The sequence below is a fragment of the Malaya genurostris genome, chromosome 1 (genome assembly GCF_030247185.1).
Source record: "Malaya genurostris strain Urasoe2022 chromosome 1, Malgen_1.1, whole genome shotgun sequence".
Taxonomy (NCBI): Eukaryota; Metazoa; Arthropoda; class Insecta; order Diptera; family Culicidae; genus Malaya; species Malaya genurostris.
In genome coordinates, this window is record NC_080570.1 from 20,736,493 (window position 1) to 20,755,614 (window position 19,122).

The 19,122-nt window shown below is 38.6% G+C and overlaps 1 protein-coding gene across 1 annotated transcript in view; it reads left to right on the plus strand.

The window, feature by feature from the left end:
• The window catches only part of LOC131434399 (tyrosine-protein phosphatase 99A), a 229,007-nt gene that overhangs the window by 156,833 nt on the left and 53,052 nt on the right, over window positions 1-19,122 (plus strand). The gene's annotated exons all lie outside the window — the stretch shown is intronic.

Here is a 19,122-nt window from a genome sequence, read left to right on the forward strand (position 1 = left end):
ACACCGAAAAGTAAACAACGAGGGGAAACATTCTACAAAATTGGCCCTTCTAAGGGTCCTAAATGTTAACTAAAGAACTATAAGAGATTACTTCTCTGCAAATCGAAAGTCACAAAATCAGAAGTAAAATTACTAGTTCAGTGCAAATCCATCCCGATATTACCAATTTACTGCACCGTTCGCAATGCAAACTTTCCACAAACAAGTGCAAATAAATCCAACGTTCAGTTGCTTTGCATTTAAGAAAAATGCATCGAACAGTGTTCAATATCGAAGAAAATTCCACAGTTCAGTATTTCTAAGGGTTGGGAATGAATCCCAAGTAGTTTCTTTCGACTGAAACATGCAAATCCGACAGTTCCTTTCGCGTTCTGCTGCGTGTTTCAAATGAATTATTGCATAAAAAGCAATTCGCACTCTCTCATTCGGCTACTAACGCAAAAGGCGATAGCACCCAGTCGACGCCGTTCTATTGACCAAATGTCATCAAACAGACACGAGGAGGCATGAGATAAGAACTTGTGAGTACTTAGTTATCTCATCTTTTGACGACCTCAAAAAAGATCATAAAGGACGTATTCGAAAAATTCGAAGTATCAGCTGCAGAATTTTTAGTAGTTCTAAGAAACAGAATTTTTATTTAGCTCACTTTATAAAGTATCACTTCTCTGCAAATCGGAAGTCAAAATCATAAGTCAAGTACAAATCTAGAATGAATTCTTCTTAGCTTTAGGCAATCTTCGCAGTGCGAACTTCGCACTAAAAGAGTGCAAATAAAGCCAATATCAAATTCGTTCAGAGAAATAGAACCGAAGATTCAGAATCCAAAGTATTTAAAAAAGAACTGATGAGATTTTACTTGAAATGGATGATTTAGCAGTAAACCAATCTACAAAAAAAACAGTCCGTAACTCGATACTAAAATGCGCAAATTCGAAAATTGTTTCATCAAAATTCAGGATGTTGCTGTTTTTGCAGTCGTTGGGGCCGTCCATTTCCCAAAATTGCTTCAGTATTGAATCAATCCGCACTGTGAGCAGTTCTGCCTGCCGGACGCTTGAGAAAAGTGAATTGCAAGCACTTCCCTGGCCTATTCCGTTAGTAAAAAACGGACGATTGGAATCTCCTTTTTTTTGTTTCGATTATAGAGGCTTTAGGGTCATTCACCTCTTCGCTCTTCGGGCCAGAAAATTTTTTTGACCCTATGTGCGGGGATGGGAATCGAACCCAGGCGGGCTGCGTGAAAGGCATCGACTTACCCATCACGCTACACCCGTCCCCCGGAATCTGCTTTGTTCGTCTATAAATAGCTATAAAATCAGAAGTAAAATTATAAGTTTAGTGCAAATCCATCACCATGGCAATGCAAACTTTTCACAAACAAGTGCAATCAATTCAATATTCAGTTGTTGAAGAAAAATATGCCAAACAGTGTTCAATATCGATGAAAATTCCACAGTTCAGTACTTCTAAGGGTTGGGAATGAATCCCAAGTAGTTGCTTTCGAGTGAAAAAGGGAAATCCGAAATGAAATAATCAACACCAAAGTTCTGCATGTTGCCATTTTTGTGACCGTTAGAACCTGTCAAGAAGCTGCAAACGAAATCACGTAAAACAAAAAACCTTTCACAAAAAATTGCTTCAGTATTGAACTAATCCGCACTGTGAGCGGTTCTGCTGCGGGACATTCGTAGTGCAAGTTTTTAGAGTCTGACATTACCTATGTTACTCCAATTTTTTTTTTGTTTTCATCAATCAAACTAACAACAAATTTGTAGGTAGTAAGTTCGATTTTAGAATAAAATTGTCTTGAAAAAAATAGAATTTGACGACATATTCTTTATTTTCATTTTTTAATACGTGAAACAATATTCTTTTTATGTGACGTGACTTCTCCTTCGACACCATGTTTCTGCAATTAATGGTTTCATTCGCCCTTTGTGAAAGTCGCTCTCCGGTGTTCTCGCCATTCGTGAAAAATAATTACAATATGTGAAGCCTGATAACCCGCTACTCACTATTTCTGAAATTGCTCACATGACTTGTATATCAATCAGTGATTCGTAAATGAATATCAAATGAAGTGTAAGTTATTTTCCTTGCATCTGTTCAGTACTTTTGTTCGGTCAATACCATCTACTCATTTCAATACAATTTTGTCATTAAATATTCATTCGGTGAAGATGGCAATCGCTGCCGAACGAACTGGAAGAGCTGATTTTATATGTTGTTTCGTATGTTAAGCAACAAGCAAGAGGACTGGGAATATGGGACTGCTGCGAAGATTGTCATGTCAGAGTCACTCGAAACGGGGTAGTTTGTCACGATAAATATTTTATTACACCGATAATATTTGTTGCTTCCACCGGAGTTTGACGTGGACCATAAAAGGCAAGTCATTCCGTTGTGGTGCAAGTGGCAATCGGGACACGCAAAGTGACGACTATAGGATATAATCAGAAGACGTGAGTGATACCGTTTTTTTATGTGACGTGACGAACTAATTAGGGATGTGATTCATGATTCATCGATGGTGGTGGTTATGATGCTTATCAATCGATGCTTTTAGTCGACGGTTTCGTTGACAATTTCGAAGGATAAATTGGAATGTTTTGACTTTATTATACTGTTCAATTGACAACAACAAATCAATTATCAAACCTATCGATTAGATGTGTCAAACCTGAATAGTTTGTGTGATTGATTCACACCAGAAGTGATCAATTGAAATTCGAATGTGGTTGCTTTGATCTCGAACACGCAACTGTCAGTTGTTTATAGCCAGAGCTGCCAGTTCTGCAGATTTGTCTGCAGCTTTGTTTACCAGCGGTCAATTGTGTAGGCAAGAAGTTCGCAAAGTTGATGTGACACACGCAACCAAAAAAATAGCCATGAAGCGTAATTCAGAATTGATGTCATTTAATTTTGTTGATATATTAAATACATCACAGGTGCTCTCATGCTGCCCCTTCGTTGCTCCCTGGTCCGGTTGGACACCGGAGCCGAACGGAGCTGTGCTGAATAATTCAGTACTTCTAACTTACTTTTGAATTGTTTTGTTTGCGGGAATCTTTTTTTGCTTTTTTTCCATTGTTATCAGAGAACAAAGAGCGGAACCATCCAACAAGCGTTTGGATGTTCGGTGCGGGAAGTAAAACTCAACCGTTAAGTAAATATAACTTACCGTTTCGTGGTTATTTTTAATTTTTTTCCCCGTTGCACTGAAGCGTACGGAATAACGACCTCGTTAGAGGAAAATTAGCTCTACCACTGCACGCAATCCCCCGATTGAGTGAAAAGTATTTAACATTAAATCATTTTCAAGAGCGGTGTGTCGATTGCAATGTGCTGCGTTTAATATGTTGGTTTTATGGAGACGGACTTTTGACAAATCTTCTGTGATTGCAGCAACGCTGGTCAAAAAGTGACAAGCACAGAGCAAAGCACTCACACACACGCACACTTACGAGAACCATCGTTTTATAAGCATTTCGCAAATAACACATGGACTGAAAAGTCCCGGGCCTAACACATAGATGGCGCTAGTTTTATTGCAGTCACCTTTATTGCTGTTAAAATTTCATGATATTCTATTCATTAGTTTTTGAGTTGTTGTGCTAAGAGTGACGATTTATTTGTTATTTTCAGAACAATGGATAAAAAACAATTTCGTGTTTTAATTTTACACTGCTTCTTGATGGGAAAATATACCGCAATGGCTTGAAAAAGTGTTATGGAAACTCCGCTTCATCAGAAACAACAATAAAAAGTTGGTTTGCTGACTTCACCCGTGGTCGTTGAGACACCGATGTTGAACTCTGGACTTTGCTTACTGTTGACCAAAAAATGAGAACATGTTGATAATTCTGAGCAGTGGTTGGTCATGTCTAAACGTAAGAAACCGAAATTTTTGCGTCGATATGTGACAATGGATGAAACATGGATCCATCACTTCACTCCGGATTCAAAACGATCGTCATCTGAGTGGACAGCAACTGGTGAACCTCGTCCAAAGCGCCCGAAAGCAGAACAATCGGCTAGAAAGGCCATGGCCTCGGTATTTTTGGATGTGCGTGGTGTAATATTTATCGATTATCTTGAGAAAGGAAATACCATTAAAAGTGAATATTTTATAGCGTTATTGGAGCGTTTGAAGGCTGAAATTGCAAAGAAACGACAGCAAAGATAAAACAACGTACCATGTCACAATTCCATCAAAACAATGACAAAACTACATGAATTCAGATTTGACTCCCAGCGACTTCTGGCTGTTTTTAGACCTGAGAAAAATGCTCGCCAGTAAGAAACTTTGCACGAATGAAGAGATTATCACTACTTGAGACAAAATATAAATCGTTCTACAAAGTGTATGGAAATATTAGAGCGACGCTGGAATGATAGCATTGCTCTTGATGGAGATTACGTTGATGAATAATGTTAATTTTGAACCAAAAAATCTTGTTCCCTTTGTTAGGCCCGGGACTTTTCAGCCCATGTGTTATAGTAGTTTTGGTTTTCAAAGGAATTCCGGGGTGTAAATACTTCGAATTGAAATTCGAGTGATTCTCACTGCAGACGCTATTTCGGTTTCTGCTTCTCATCGCGGAAAGAGTGACGTTCACATTGGTACTCTCTTTTGTTTCAATGGAAGACGAAAATGTTTCGTCTTTTTTCGACTGTTTTGGATGCGATCTTTAACGAATGAGACAGTGAAAAACGAATATGAGGCTGTTGGATTGGATACATTCAACAAGAATGCGTGATAATTTTCAACTCTGAACTGGAGATCCAACTTTAAGATCAAAATTTCCTTTTAAGAACTCAGTTTCAGAATCCATGTTCAGAAGTCAGTTTTAGAACTCAATTTCCAAATTTAGATTCATAATTCAGCTCCAAAATCTAGATTCAGAATACAGTTCTATGAATTCAGGTTTAGAAATCAGTTCCAGAATGGAAGGGACCAGAATCCAAGAAAAAAAATCAATTTCAGATTCCAGATCCAGAATACATTTCCCGAATCCAGGTCCAGTACTCAGTTCCAATGTCTAAGTTCAAAATCCAGTTCCAGAAACCAGCTTCTGAATCAAGTTGCATAACTCAGTGCCGACATTTAGTTCGAGAATTTAATTTCAAAACTCAAATCTACAAATCCAAGTTCTAAATTCAGTTTAAGAATCCTTATCTAGAATTCAGTTGCAGAACCCAGGGCTCAGTTTTAGAATTAAAGTTCAAAATTCAACTCCAGAATGCTGTTCCTACTTCAGAGCATATTTTCGAGTTTAGAATCAAGTTTCAGAATTCAGTTTCTGAATTAAGTTCCGTAATTGAGGTTCAAAAATTGATTCCAAAATTCATTTTCAGAATACAGCCTCAGAATCCCGGACCAGTTCTCTGTTTCAGAATTCAGGTCGAGAAACTAACCTGTTCAGAAGTCAATTGGAGAATGGAAAGGGCCAGAATTTATGTTAGGGTAAAAATTCAGTTTCAGACTCCAGATCCAGAATACATTTACCGAATCCCGGTCTGATACTAAGTTCCAGAACCCGGTTTCAGAATTCCGTTCCAGAACTCAGGTTCAGAATCCAGTCCCGGAACTCAATTCCAGAATCTATGTTCAGAAGTCTGTTCGAGAATGAAACGGCCCAGAATTCAGGATGAAAAATTCAGTTTCAGATTCCAGAACTAGAATACATTTACCGAATCTCTGGTCCAGAATTCAGTTCCAGAACACAGGTTCAGAATCCAGTTCCGGAACTCAGTTCCAGAATCTATGTTCAGATGTCAGTTCTAGAATGAAAGAGGCCAGAATTCAGGATTAAAAATTTAGTTTCAGATTCCAGACCCAGAATACATTTACCGACACTCAGGTCCAGAACTCAGTTCCAGAACACAGGTTCAGAATGCAGTTCCGGAACTTAGTTCCAGAATCTATGTTCAGAAGTCAGTTCTAGAATGGAAGGACCCAGAATTCAGGATAAAAATTCAGTTTCAGACTCCAGATCCCCAGAATACATTGACCGAATTCAGGCGCGGTACTAAGTTCCAGAAACCAGGCTCAAAATTTAGTTCTAGAACTCAGGTTCAGAATTCAGTCCCAGAATTCAGTTCCAGAATCCAGCTTCTAAGTTGAGTTCCATAATTGAGGGTCGAAATTTAGTTTCAGAATTTAATTTCAGAATTCAGTTCTAGAATTCAAGTTCGAAATTCAGTTTAAGAATCCTGATCCATGATTCAGTACCAGAATCCAGGTCCAACACTCAGTTCCAAAATTCAGGTTCAGATTTCACTTCCAGAATTCAGATTCAGAACTCAGTTTCAGAAGCTAAATTGAGAATTCGATTCCAGAATCCATGTTCCGAATTTAGTTCAAGAACTCTTCCTGAATCCAGATCAATAAATCAGTTCCGAAATCCAGGTTCAGATTTCAGTTCAGAACACAGTTCAGAATTCAGGTTGAGAATTCCGTTCCACATTGTAACGGATCAGAATCCAAAATAAAAATTCACTTTGAGAATCCAGGTCCAGTGGTTAATTCCAGTATTTATGTTCAGGATTCAGTTTCAGAATCTTGTTCCTGCTCTGAGTTCAGATCTGAAATCCAGGTCCGGAACTCGGCTTCCGAATCTAAGTTCTGAATTAAGATCCAGAATTCAACTTCAGGCTTAAGTTCTTGATTCCAGGTTCCAAATTCAGTTCCAAAATCCAGTTCTGATTAGGTTCTGTAATTCAGGTTCTAAACTTAGTTTCTGAGTTTAGGCCCAGAGTCCAAGTTCTAGATTTAGATTAATAACTCAGATTCAGAATACCGTTTGTGAATCCTGGTTCGGAATTCAGTTCTATAATTCACTTCCATAATTGAACAGAATTCAGTTCCAGGATCACGGTTGTATAACTCATTTGCCGAATACTGGTTTAAAATTGCAGAATTGCTCTGTTCTAGAATTCAGTCCCAGAATCTAGGTCCAGAATACAGTGGAAGAATCCAGGTCAGGGGTCTCGGAGACCTCACACCATTTGAACTGCTTCGTTTTCTACTATCCACCGTGTACTTTGGAACGGTCACTTTCGAGCCCACCTAATTTGACCTACGGTACAGAAAGAAGAAAATGCAAGCTTCAGGAACAAAAACATCTCAGTTTTGAGAAGGTGTCTGAAATTCGATTAAACAGAAACAATAGTGCGATAGTACATTCAATTTTCCTCCGATTGTAAACCTGGATTTTTTTTTTTTGCTCTAAATATAATTCAGTTTCAAGATTTAGCTTCAGAATCCAGTTTCAAATTTCAATTTCAGAATCCAGATTTGAACCTAGGTTAAGAGTTCAAGCCCAGAACCCAGTTTCAAAATTCAAATTTAGAATTCGGTTCAAGAAGTCATTTTCAGAACTATAATTCTGAACTTGGATTGTCGAACTTTATTCTTGAATTGAATTTTGAACCACAAATCTGGGGCCTGAATTCTGAAATAGAATCCTACAACTGAATTTTGGAAGAGAATTCTGAAACTGGATTTTGGACTCTGGAACAGACCTTCGGACCAAGATTGTGCAACTAGAATTCTGGAATTGAATTTTGAAACTGTACTCAGGAAATGCATTTAGGATTTAGATTCTGGAACTGGACTTGGATTCTACAGCTCGATGTTGAAGCTAGTTCCTGAAATTGAATTCTGTATCTCAATTCTGGACCTGGATTTTGCAACCAAATTCTAGAATTGAATTCTGGAACTTGATTTTGGTGTTAGATCTGAGTATTTTACCAGAATTTTAGAATTGAATTATGGAACAGCATTTTGGGTCTCTGAAATTGAGTTCTAAATTTGGATTCTGCAATCTGGATACTGCAACTGAATTTTGACTCAGGATACAGGAAATGGTTTCATGAGCTGACAAATGAAACTGAATTCTAGACATGTCTTCTGAAATTAAATTCTGAACCTGGATTCTGCAATCTAAATATTGCAACTGAATTTTGGACCAGGATTTTGGAAGTGGTTTCCCAAGCTGAATCCTAGAATTGAATTCAGGACTTGGATTCTGGAACTAAATTCTAGAACTGAAGACTGAATTTTGGAAGTGAATTCTGGAATTGAATTATGGACCTGGACTCTGCCACTAAGTTTCGGATCAACATTTTGCAACTAAATTTTGGAAATGAATACTGTATTGTAGAATTGGATTTTCGAACTAGATCCTGGAACTGATTCATGAGCCTGGATTATTTTACTTAATCTTGGAGCTGGATTCTGCATTGTAGGATTGAACTGTGGATTTCAATTCCGGAACTGGATTTTAGAACTGAATTTGTGGCCTGGACCTGGAAGCTGGAACTTGATGTTAGAACAGAATTTTGCAATGGAATTATGGAACAGAAATTGAATTCTGAATCTGGATTCTGTAACTAAATTCTAGAATTGAATTCTGGATCTAAATACTGGCTCTAGATACTGCAACTGAGTTTTAGACCACAATTCTTGATTCTGGAGCTGAATTCTTCAACTGATCTGGATTCTGGGATTGAATTTTGGATCTGTTTCATGAGCCTGTATTATTTTACTTTATCCTGGAGCTGGATTCTGCAGCTAAATTCTAGGACTTCAAAGCTCCTCTGGATTTAAATTCTGAAACTGAATTTGAGGTCTGAATTCTGAACCTGGAATCTTATTTTAGAACAGAATATTGTAATGGAATTATGAAACTGAAATTGAATACTGAACCTGGATTCTGCAACTCTGGATACTGTAACTGAGTTTGAACTAGGATTCTACAAACAATCTCTTGATTTTGGAACTTAATTCTAGAACTGAATTTTGGAACTGAATTCTTTAACTTAATTTTGGATCTAGATTCTGGGATTGAATTTTGGAACAGCCTCTTGAACCTGGGTTCTAAAATTCTATCATGGAACTGGATTCTGGTATTGAATTCTGAAGCAGAGTTCAGAACCTTAATTCTGGAGTTGAATTCTGAATCTGGACTCTGGAATTTTATTCTGGACTTGGATTTAGATTCTGACTTTTAGGCTTGGATTCTGCAACTAATTGGAGTGGAATTTCGGACCAGATTCTGATAATGGATCTATAAATTAATTTTAAATTTGAATTATATGCAAAAAAAAACAATTGAATTCAGAATCTGAACTAGATTTCTGGTACTGATTGCTGGTGCTGGATTCTGCCACTGGATTATGGGACTGAATTCTTAAACTGATATCTAGATAAGCATTCTGAAAATAAATTTTTAAGCTAGATTCTGGAACTGAGTTCTAAACCTGGATTCTTGGAACTTGAATTCCGGAAATTAAATCTTGAACTGATTTCTAGATAAGCATTCTGGAACTGTATCCTGAATTTGGATTCTGCAAATGAATTCTGCTGCTAAATTCTGAAACTGAATCCTGAATCTGAATTCTTAACTTGATTTCTGGACCGGGATTTGGCAACTGAAACTGAATTCGGAAATCTATTTTTTGAAACTGTATTCTGCAACTGAATTCCGATCTTGATGTCTGGACCTGGATTCTGGGAACTTGAAATATGGAAATGGTTTCTTTCCATTTTGGACCTAGATTCTGGGAACTTGAAATATTCTGACTGATTTCTTGATGAGCATTCCGAAACTGAATTCAGAACACGGTACGACCATTTTGCTGTAATATATTGAAAGATGGCTTTTTGGTCAAGTGTAGCTTTAAAAAATATTTATTTTGCGTTAAAGACCGACGTTTCGAAGGAATATCTCTTCATCTTCAGGGTAAAACTTCGAAACGTCGGCCTTTAACGCAAAATAAATCTTGTGCAAAGCAACATTTGACCAAAAGGTCATCTTTCAATAAACCTGAATTCTACTACTAAATTCTTAACTTGTTGTCTGGAGCTGGATTCTCAAACTGAATCCTGAATCTGAATTCTTAACTTGATTTCTGGACCGGGATTTGGCAACTGAAACTGAATTCGGAAATCTGTTTTTTGAAACTGTATTCCGCAACTGGATTCCGATCTTGATGTCTGGACCTGGATTCTGGGAACTTGAAATATGGAAATGGTTTCTTTCCATTTTGGACCTAGATTCTGGGAACTTGAAATATTCTGACTGATTTCTAGATGAGAATTTCGAAACTGAATTCTGAAGGCAGTACGACCATTTTGCTGTAATGTATTGAAAGATGGCTTTTTGGTGTTGCTTTATAAATTTTTTTTCTTGTGTTAAAGACCGACGTTTCGAAGGAATATCTCTTCATCTTCAGGGTAAAATTTCGAAACGTCGGCCTTTAACGCAAAATAAATATTGTGCAAAGCAACATTTGACCAAAAAGCCATCTTTCAATAAACCTAAATTCTGCTACTGAATTCTTAACTTGTTAGCTGGAGCTGGATTCTGAAACTGAATTCATGACCTGGATTCTGCAACGGAGTTCTGGGCCTGAACTCTGAACACTTTCTTTTGTTTATTACCTTTTAATTACACGGGTAAAAATTTGTGGAATTTTCAGTAAAACTTGTTGAGAATATAATGTTTAAATGTGACAAATTTCGACACAATCTTTCAAGTAGTTGTAAAGACGGCTTCCGCACATTGACAGAAAATTTGCAGGGACAGTTGTGGAAAATTCTGACCAAATCCCGCTGGAGGATCGTGTGAAACAGTTGGGAATCGACGATTCGTTCGTGTGGTAAAATCGTTCAAACTGACTCAGTCGATCCAGTGAAGAGCTGGTAGCGGGAGAGAAGCGAATAAATGCCAATTTCTTTGAACCTTAAAACGCAATCTGAAATTTGCGATTTGGGACGCGGCCAAGAAGGTCAAATCCTTCGGGATTTCATGTTTTCCGGATAAGAAATGCGCCTAACCGAACCGATAAACAGGATCCCGCGGGTGGAAGCTGTACCGCGAGTGCTTTGATGCAGTCAGTTAACAGAAAACTTCTAACCAAAATTGGTTTAGTATTAAATCAATCGACATTGTGAACAGTTCGAGTGATTGCGTCATCCCGGCTGCTGGTCGTTTGCATTGGAGAAAAACGAAACGAAAAGTGGACAACGATGGGGAACATTATACAAAAATCAACCGGTCTAATGGCTCTGAATGTTATCTAAAGAACTATTAATATTACTTCTTTGCAAATCGAAGATAAAAATCTTCAGTTTTTAGTGCAAATCTAGAATAATTTAATTAGTTAGGTGCACTTTTCGCTGTGCGAAATTCGCACCATACAAGCGCATATAAAGCTAACATTTGGGTGTATAGCGATTGAGAAAAAATATTCCGAACAGTGTTTAATAATGTAGAGAATGGCACATTTTAGCCTTTCTGAATGCCAGAAATGAATCCCACATTGGTAGTTTTTTCAAAGAAATATGTAAATCCGAAATGAAATAATGGACATCAAAATTCAATATTTTGCTATTTTTGTACCGTTAGAATCGCTTATTTGTAAAAAAGCTGCAAAGCAAATCACGTAAAAAATGGTTTAGTATTAAACCAATCGACATTGTGAGCAGTTCGAGCGATTGCATCATCCCGGCTGCTGGTCGTTTGCATTGTCGCAAGCTGCGATCTGCGGATACGGTGAAATTAGCAAACCGTACATAACAAACGGGGCACCATCAGATTGTCAGATATATAAATGAGATCTCCTGTTTTTGTTCCCTTCCCCGTCACACTTAGTTTTGGGTGGATTTGGCATCGTGCCATTACGAGAAACCGGGTTTGAAGTGGTGCGAAAAAATTCTGCGCGATAATGATGAGCAAATTTTAAGAAAAACTACGTAAGAAAGATAGCGCAGGATTCGTTGTCTAAATTAAAATGAATGATCAGTTCCCTGTGACGCATTTTTTTTTTCAACCGAAATGACATGAACATGACAACATAACCGACGAATCCCTTCAATTTGTTTTATTTTTTGCATAGCGTTTTTAATTCAAATTCAAAAACTCTTTTGTCCGCTTCTCGATATGCAAAATAAATGTCCCTAACCGAAGCCCTAACCAGTTCAGTTTTTTTTTCATTCATTCATTCATACGTCGCATGATGATAATCGGCACACAACGAAAATCAGCGGAGATAGGAAGTGCACCGAATTATTGACCTCTTCCGACATTCGCTGTCATAAAACGGGACCTATTGGTTGGTTGGTTGGTTGGTTAGTTGGTTGTTTGGTTCAAATCGGCATAATGGAAGGTAACTCAATTATGAAATTTCTCCCGATCCTTATTTTACGGACCACTAGAGCGAACGTGTGGTGCGTCATTCGTTTGGTTTTTTTCCCTGTCCACTGCACCACCGTGGGGGAGGGAAGGGGGATGCGGTGGTGGGAGGCGACCACAAAATTGAAGGTCGGGTACCAGCTGGCTGGCTGCTACCGTATGTGACAGTGGGACAATTTTTAATGCACCTAGACAGATTTCGATTTTGCATTCAAACATTTGCTAAATTACTTTTCCGAAATTTGAATTTCTAGTCAAGCAGACAGGCTCTTGCTCTAGTCACTTTCGGACCGGACCGAAAACTTTGCCGGCTGCGCTCGGTTCGGTAATGTCAAATCCCGAAAGCACGTGCACAACTGCGTTCAAGCGTGCCTGACAGCTAGTCGGCTAGCACCAGCACCGTTGGGACACAATCTAATTAGCAGTCTGTCCGATTTTTTTTCGTTTGTTTGGTTTGCTCTATCATAGGTAAAAAACAGTAGGCGGTGATTTTCCGTGTCCAAAATGAACGGAAATGGTTTATGATAGTTGCTTTTTGTCAATATTGACGCGATTGAATTTGAAGTTTTGAAATATTTAATGGAACACATCTCTACTTTTTACTTTATTTACATTTTTTTTTTTCGGGTGAAAATAAAAACGGAAAGCGGAAAAGTTACCAAATTGGTTCCGTGAGTGCCCATAATTAGTGTAAATAGATCACCCAGTACTGCAATCCGACACCTTTTTGTTTTTTTGGCGGACCCAAAAAAGGCTTTTTCTCTTGGTAAGAAAATCGATTTCCTCGCAGATAGAGCAGCAGTGGGTTATTTGGCAGTAAATCCCTACTGTTTTTTTGGTCCCGCTACAACCAATTTTAGCCAGCCGTTCCACGGGTCATCCGTCAAAATCAGGGAAGCGAAACCCGGTGCTATCCTTTAATTACATTAGCTCTCTCTCTCTAGTACCGACCCGACCGTACCGCGGAAAGCACGGAGGGGCATAAATCATTAATCCTTTTTTGGTGGCCGGGAAAAGACAAACATGGAGTCTCACGGATTATATTCGGTCGGTTCTTGCCGGGAGATTTTAAAGCCACGGGGATGGTCGATGGATGCGTTGGTGGTTGATGGATGAGATGAGCAGAGTAGAGCAGAGTGGAGTTTAAACAAACACCATCGCACTCGCGAGGTGTCGCTCGGTCGCATTCCCTTGGCAACACCAACTTCCTGACGACCGACCGGCTGGGATCAGTGCATCTGTTCAGGTGGTGAGGTGAGGAAGCGCGGGAAGTACAATAAGTGAAAAGTTTTCGTATGTTTCTACGATTGTCGGCTCCGTAAGTTAGCTTCTACTAACGAAGTAGAGGAGGTTGGCTAATGAGAAGGAGAGAGAGAGGCAACGCAAAAAGGTTGTTAATCCAAGTTTGATGTACATACGTAAAATGCAAGTTTTCCGTGTTTCCTTTTTTTTGTTTGTCACTGCTTGGCTTGTTACGTAACCGGATGAAGTTGCTGGTTTAAACCTCTTCCACTCGGTTGGGTGTTTAGGAAATTGTTTTGAAAACCGGATTTATACCTGCTATTATTTTCTTACAGCATCGTTTAGTAAGATTTTGACTGTGTTTAAAATAGCATCATTCAAAATTCAGCTCCATAATCCGGTTCCAGCTTCAGGGATTAGTTCCGAGTTCAGAATCAAATTCCAGAACCCAGCCTCTGAATTAAGTTCCCGTAATTCAGGTTCGAAATTTGATTCCAGAATTCAAATTTAGAATACAGCCTCAGAATCCCATTCCCGGTCTCTGTTTCAGAATTCAGGTCCAGAAACTTGCCTATGTAAAGAACCCAGTTCCAGAATCTATGTTCAGATGTCAGTTCTAGAATGGAAAGGGGCAGAATTCAGGATGAAAATTCAGAAATTGTGACATTGTGAACAGGTCGAGTGATTGCGTCATCCAGCTGCTGCTCGTTTGCATTGGAGAATGCTGCGATCTGCGGATACGGTGAAATTAGCAAACCGTACATAACGATCGGCACCATCAGATGGTCAGATATATAAATAAGATTACCTCCCGGACGATCTCCTGTTTCCCTATTATTCCCCGTCACCTGAAGGTGACACTCTGTTTTCGGAGGATTTGGCATCGTGCCATCACGAGAAACCGGTGTTGGGATAGTGCGAAGCCAACGGTGTTGTTTTTGTGCGGAAGCAAAGTGGGAAAGTCCTCTAAAACGACTGAAAAGAAAGTGCGATTTTCTTGGTGTTTAATTTCGTTATTTCTTCTAAATTTCGGTCAAAACTAGTTCAAATTGTAGCTGTTCGTCTATATTTTTAGTAATACACTGATGTCTTTTTTACACGGGATATACGTACCGAACAAAAAAAAAAGCGTAACTTCGCAAACCTCCTTAACTTTGGAAATACGCGTAGAAGAACCGCCTTACTACGGAATTCCTTGTAAAAAAAACACATCAATTAGGAAATCTGCGTGAAATAATCGCGATTATCTTCATTGCAAAAACATCGCCTCACTTCGAAAATCCGTGCAGAAAAAGAAATCGCGTAACTTCGACAATCCGATTGAAAAAAAAGTGTATGTTCGGATATTAGTGTAGAAAATAACGCGGTCGGAAGTCCTCGTAAAAATAGCGTAACTTCGGAAATTCGCCTAAAAAAGGCGCGTAACTTCGGAAATCTTAGCTACTTCGGTAAATAGGAAAATAAGCTATCCACATACATTTGTGTTGTACGCATGTATTTGTGATGGTTTTTTATGCTCAGAACAAAGCATCCTGTGCGTTTGGCTGTCAGCTTTCGTTTGTTTACTTGTTTGTGCGGTTGAAATTCTGCGTTTTCAAAATGTCAGGTATTGAAAAGGAACTGAAAATTAAGGTTCTGGACACATGGCTAAGTGAGAAGGGTATTACTATGCGAAAATTGGCGAAGCGGTTTGGAATTATTCATGCCAGTATTAAAACCATCATGAATAAGTTTGGAGAACACTATTCTTTGGATGAGCTACTAGGAAGAGGCAGAAAACCCGGTTCTTCCAACTCGAAACTGGACCAGAAAGTGGTATATCTAATCATGAAGAACAGATCAGTGTCAATACGTGATTTGGCCAAAAAAGCAGGAACGAGTGTCGGAATAATCCAGTGTATCAAGAGGCGAAATCACCTGAAGAAGCCTACAAGAAGCAGAACATCTCGAAACAAAGTGTAGAACAGAAGAAGCGAGCAGCAACAAGGGCCCGGAAATTGTATTCTCGCCTTTTGCAGTTTTCCGGATGCATGCGTTTTGATGGACGATAAGACTTATGTAAAGAAGGACTCGAAACCCCTTCCATGTCAGCAACACTTTACTGTCGTCGTTGGGAAGGATGTGAGCGATGCCGGCAGGTCGATTCAAGTGGAGAAATTCGGTCGAATTCGGTACACCTCCACTGTTTTGGTCGGATTTAGCGTCGGCTCACTATGCCAAAACCACTCTTAATTGCCTTTCGGAACAGGGTATAAATTTCGTTGAGAAAAGTATCAATCCACAAAATTGCCCTCAGCTTCGACCCATCGAACATTGCTGGGCAATCGTGAAGAGGGTATTTAAGAAGACTGGTAAGGCAGCTGGAAACAGGCATGAATTCAAAAAAAATTAGGCTCAAGCGTCCAAAAAATGCGATGCAACACTTATCCGGAACTTGATGAAGAGCGTTCGATCAAAAGTTCGAAAATTCGTAAAGGAATAACTCAAATTTCATTCGGTTTTCATTAACAGTTCGGCTGAAAAGTTCGTATCGTTTAATAGAAACACACATTTTTTTGCCAAAATTCGTTTTTATTATTCAACATAATTGTCATCAGAGGCGATACAGCGATTATAGCGATCTTCCAACTTTTCGATACCATTTTTGTAGTACGATTTGTCCTTTGCCTCAAAATAGGCCTCAGTTTCAGCGAATACCTCTTCATCATCGCGTGCAGTCCACTCAGCTGACTGTCGATTGGACTCCGGAGTGAAGTGATGGAGCCATGTTTCGTCCATTGTTATATATCGACGAAAAAAATCGGTTTTATTTCGATATAACAGCTCCAAACACTGCTCCGAATCATCAATTCGTTGTTGTTTTTGATCGATTGTGAGCTCACGCGGCACAAAACTTTCTTATATTCAAATATTCGTGAATAATATGTCCAACACGTTCCTTTGATATCTTTAGGGTGTCAGCTATCTCGATTAACTTAACTTTACGGTCATTGAAAATCATTTTGTGGATTTTTTTCACGTTTTCATCGGTAACAGCCTCTTTTGGACGTCCACTGCGTTCATCGTCTTCGGTGCTCATATGACCAGTACGAAATTTTGCAAACCACTTACGAATTGTTGCATCGCCCGGTGCAGAGTCTGGATAACACTCATCAAGCCATTTTTTGGTATCGGCGGCACTTTTTTTCATCAAAAAGTAGTGTTTCATCAACACACGAAATTCCTTTTTTTCCATTTTTTTCACAATAATAAAAATAGCTTCACTCAAAATGCAATATCTCACAAACTAATAATCAGACAGCTGTCAAATTTATACACGTATCTTTTGAAGGTTGGTACTAACTGAAAATGGTATGGATTTAATTCTAGTGGCGCCCTCTCATAGAAACGATACGAACTTTTCAGCCGATCTATTATGCTGAAGTTTAACCTTGTACAATAAAGGGTCAATTTTTAGTTTAAATAAAATATCGTTTTTATCATAATTTGAAAGAAAAATTTGTGGATAGCTTATTTTCGGCACACTCCTTACGCGCAATAAACTTCGGATAACGCATAACTTCGGAAATCCTTGTTGCAAAACCGCTTAACTTCGGATATCTGAGTAAAAAAACACGTAAGTTCGAAAATCAACGTAGGAAAAAGTACATTATTTCGGAAATCCTCGTGAAAATTCTCGTAACTTCGAAAATCATCCTAACAAAAAACCGCATAACCTAGGAAATCCTTGTAACTTCGGTAATACACATAACAAACTTCGGAAATCCACTTATAAAAACTGCGTAACTTCGAAAATCCCTGTAAAATACTGCGGGTCTGTTTTAATCAACTGCTTAATTTTGGAAATCCTCGTATCAAAACCGCTTACATCTGAAATCTTCGTATAATACCCGGTTTTCCGGAAATTTGAGTAAAAAAAACCGCGTAACTTCTGGAATTCTCGTAAAATAAAGACTGTCCCAGAAAGTATGGACGCACTTTGATTTCGCTGTAAATAATTCACAAGTGTTAGATATTCAAATTTTATTCGATATACTGATAATATTAGACTACAACAACAGAATATTATTTTCAACATTTGCTACTTAGCCATTGTAGACTAGCTGTAGGCGCACCTTCTTGCGAACGTTCCTCATTATATTCCGTACAGACTTCTTGGCGCCAAGTTTTGACTCTTTTTTCCAATTTTTTTCGAACTGTTGAATGGTTTCGGCTGCCGAGACTAGTTTCCTAAGATATGCCTTCGTTAATGCCCAAAATTCCTCAATTGGTCGAAGTTGAGGGCAATTTGATGGATTCATGTCTTTTGGGACGAAAGTGACATTTTTGGTAGTATACCATTCTACCGTTGATTTCGAGTAGTGGCAAGAAGCAAGATCTAGCCAGAAGACAACAGGATCCTTGTGGCTGCGAATCATGGGTAGAAGTCGTTTTTGTAAACATTCATTGATGTATATTTCGCTGTTCATTGAAGCATTGGTGATGAAGGGTTTCGAAATCTTACTGCAGCTACAAATTGCTTGCCAGACCACAACTTTCTTACCAAATTTTTCGACTTCAATCGATGTCTCGGACTGGTTTTACACTTGCCCTTCTCGCACCGTATAATATTGTGGTCCCGGCAAGGATTTGCAATCGAGTTTCACGTAGGTTTCGTCGTCCATGATTATGCAGTTCAAATTTCCAGCAAGAATCGTATTGTACAGCTTTCGAATCCGCGGCCTGATCGATGCTTCTTGTTTCGGACTACGTTTTGGTTGTTTTTGCTTCTTATAGGTTCGAAGATTCAAACGTTCTTTAGCACGAAGAACATTTGACTTCGAAGTGCCCACTTTTTTGGCCACATCCCGAACTGAAACCTCCTTCTTTTGCTCGAACGCCTTCAGTATACGTTTATCCAACTGAGGGTTAGCCGGACCTTTTTTTCGACCAGTTTCCGGTTTATCCTCAAAGTTGTTATCCTCACCGAACTTCTTGATTGCATTTCGCACTGCTTTTTAACTTACTCCTTCCATTTTTGCTATCTTTCTCAGTGACAGTCCGCGTTCTGTGCACCATTTGTACACAATTTTTCGACGTTGTTCTGCTGAAGTTCCACGCATTCCGATACAAACTAATGAAAACGAATAAACAACTGCACAAGTGGTTAGAGAAGACTTAAAACAACAGGACGCAGTCATAAAAATTGACAGAAGTCGGTTTAACTCTAGAAATCCGCGTAACATCGGAAATCCGAGTATAACAAAACCGCGTAACTTTGATAGAAATCGAAAAAAAACTTCGGAAATCCGCTTAAAAACTATGTAACTTAAAAAATCCTTGTAGAAATACCGCTTACTTCAGGAATCCTCGTGAAAACCCGCGTAACTTCGGAAATCTGAGTAAAAAAACTACGTAAGTTCGGAAATCAACGCAAATAACCATCCGAAAATCGTTACAAAAATAAGAATTTCCCGAATTTTCTTGAACGGCTGTATCTCGAGAACGGTAGCATGTAGTAAAATTGTGATTAACATTTTTTTTGTAAATGTACCGTTCTTTCACAAAACTTTGCTGAAAAATATGTAAAAATTTTCATGATTTTCAAAAATTTACAATATTCTGAAAATATATAACTTTTTCAAATATTATTTCTTCAGTCTAAAAATTTGATACTATTTCATTTTGGACTTTA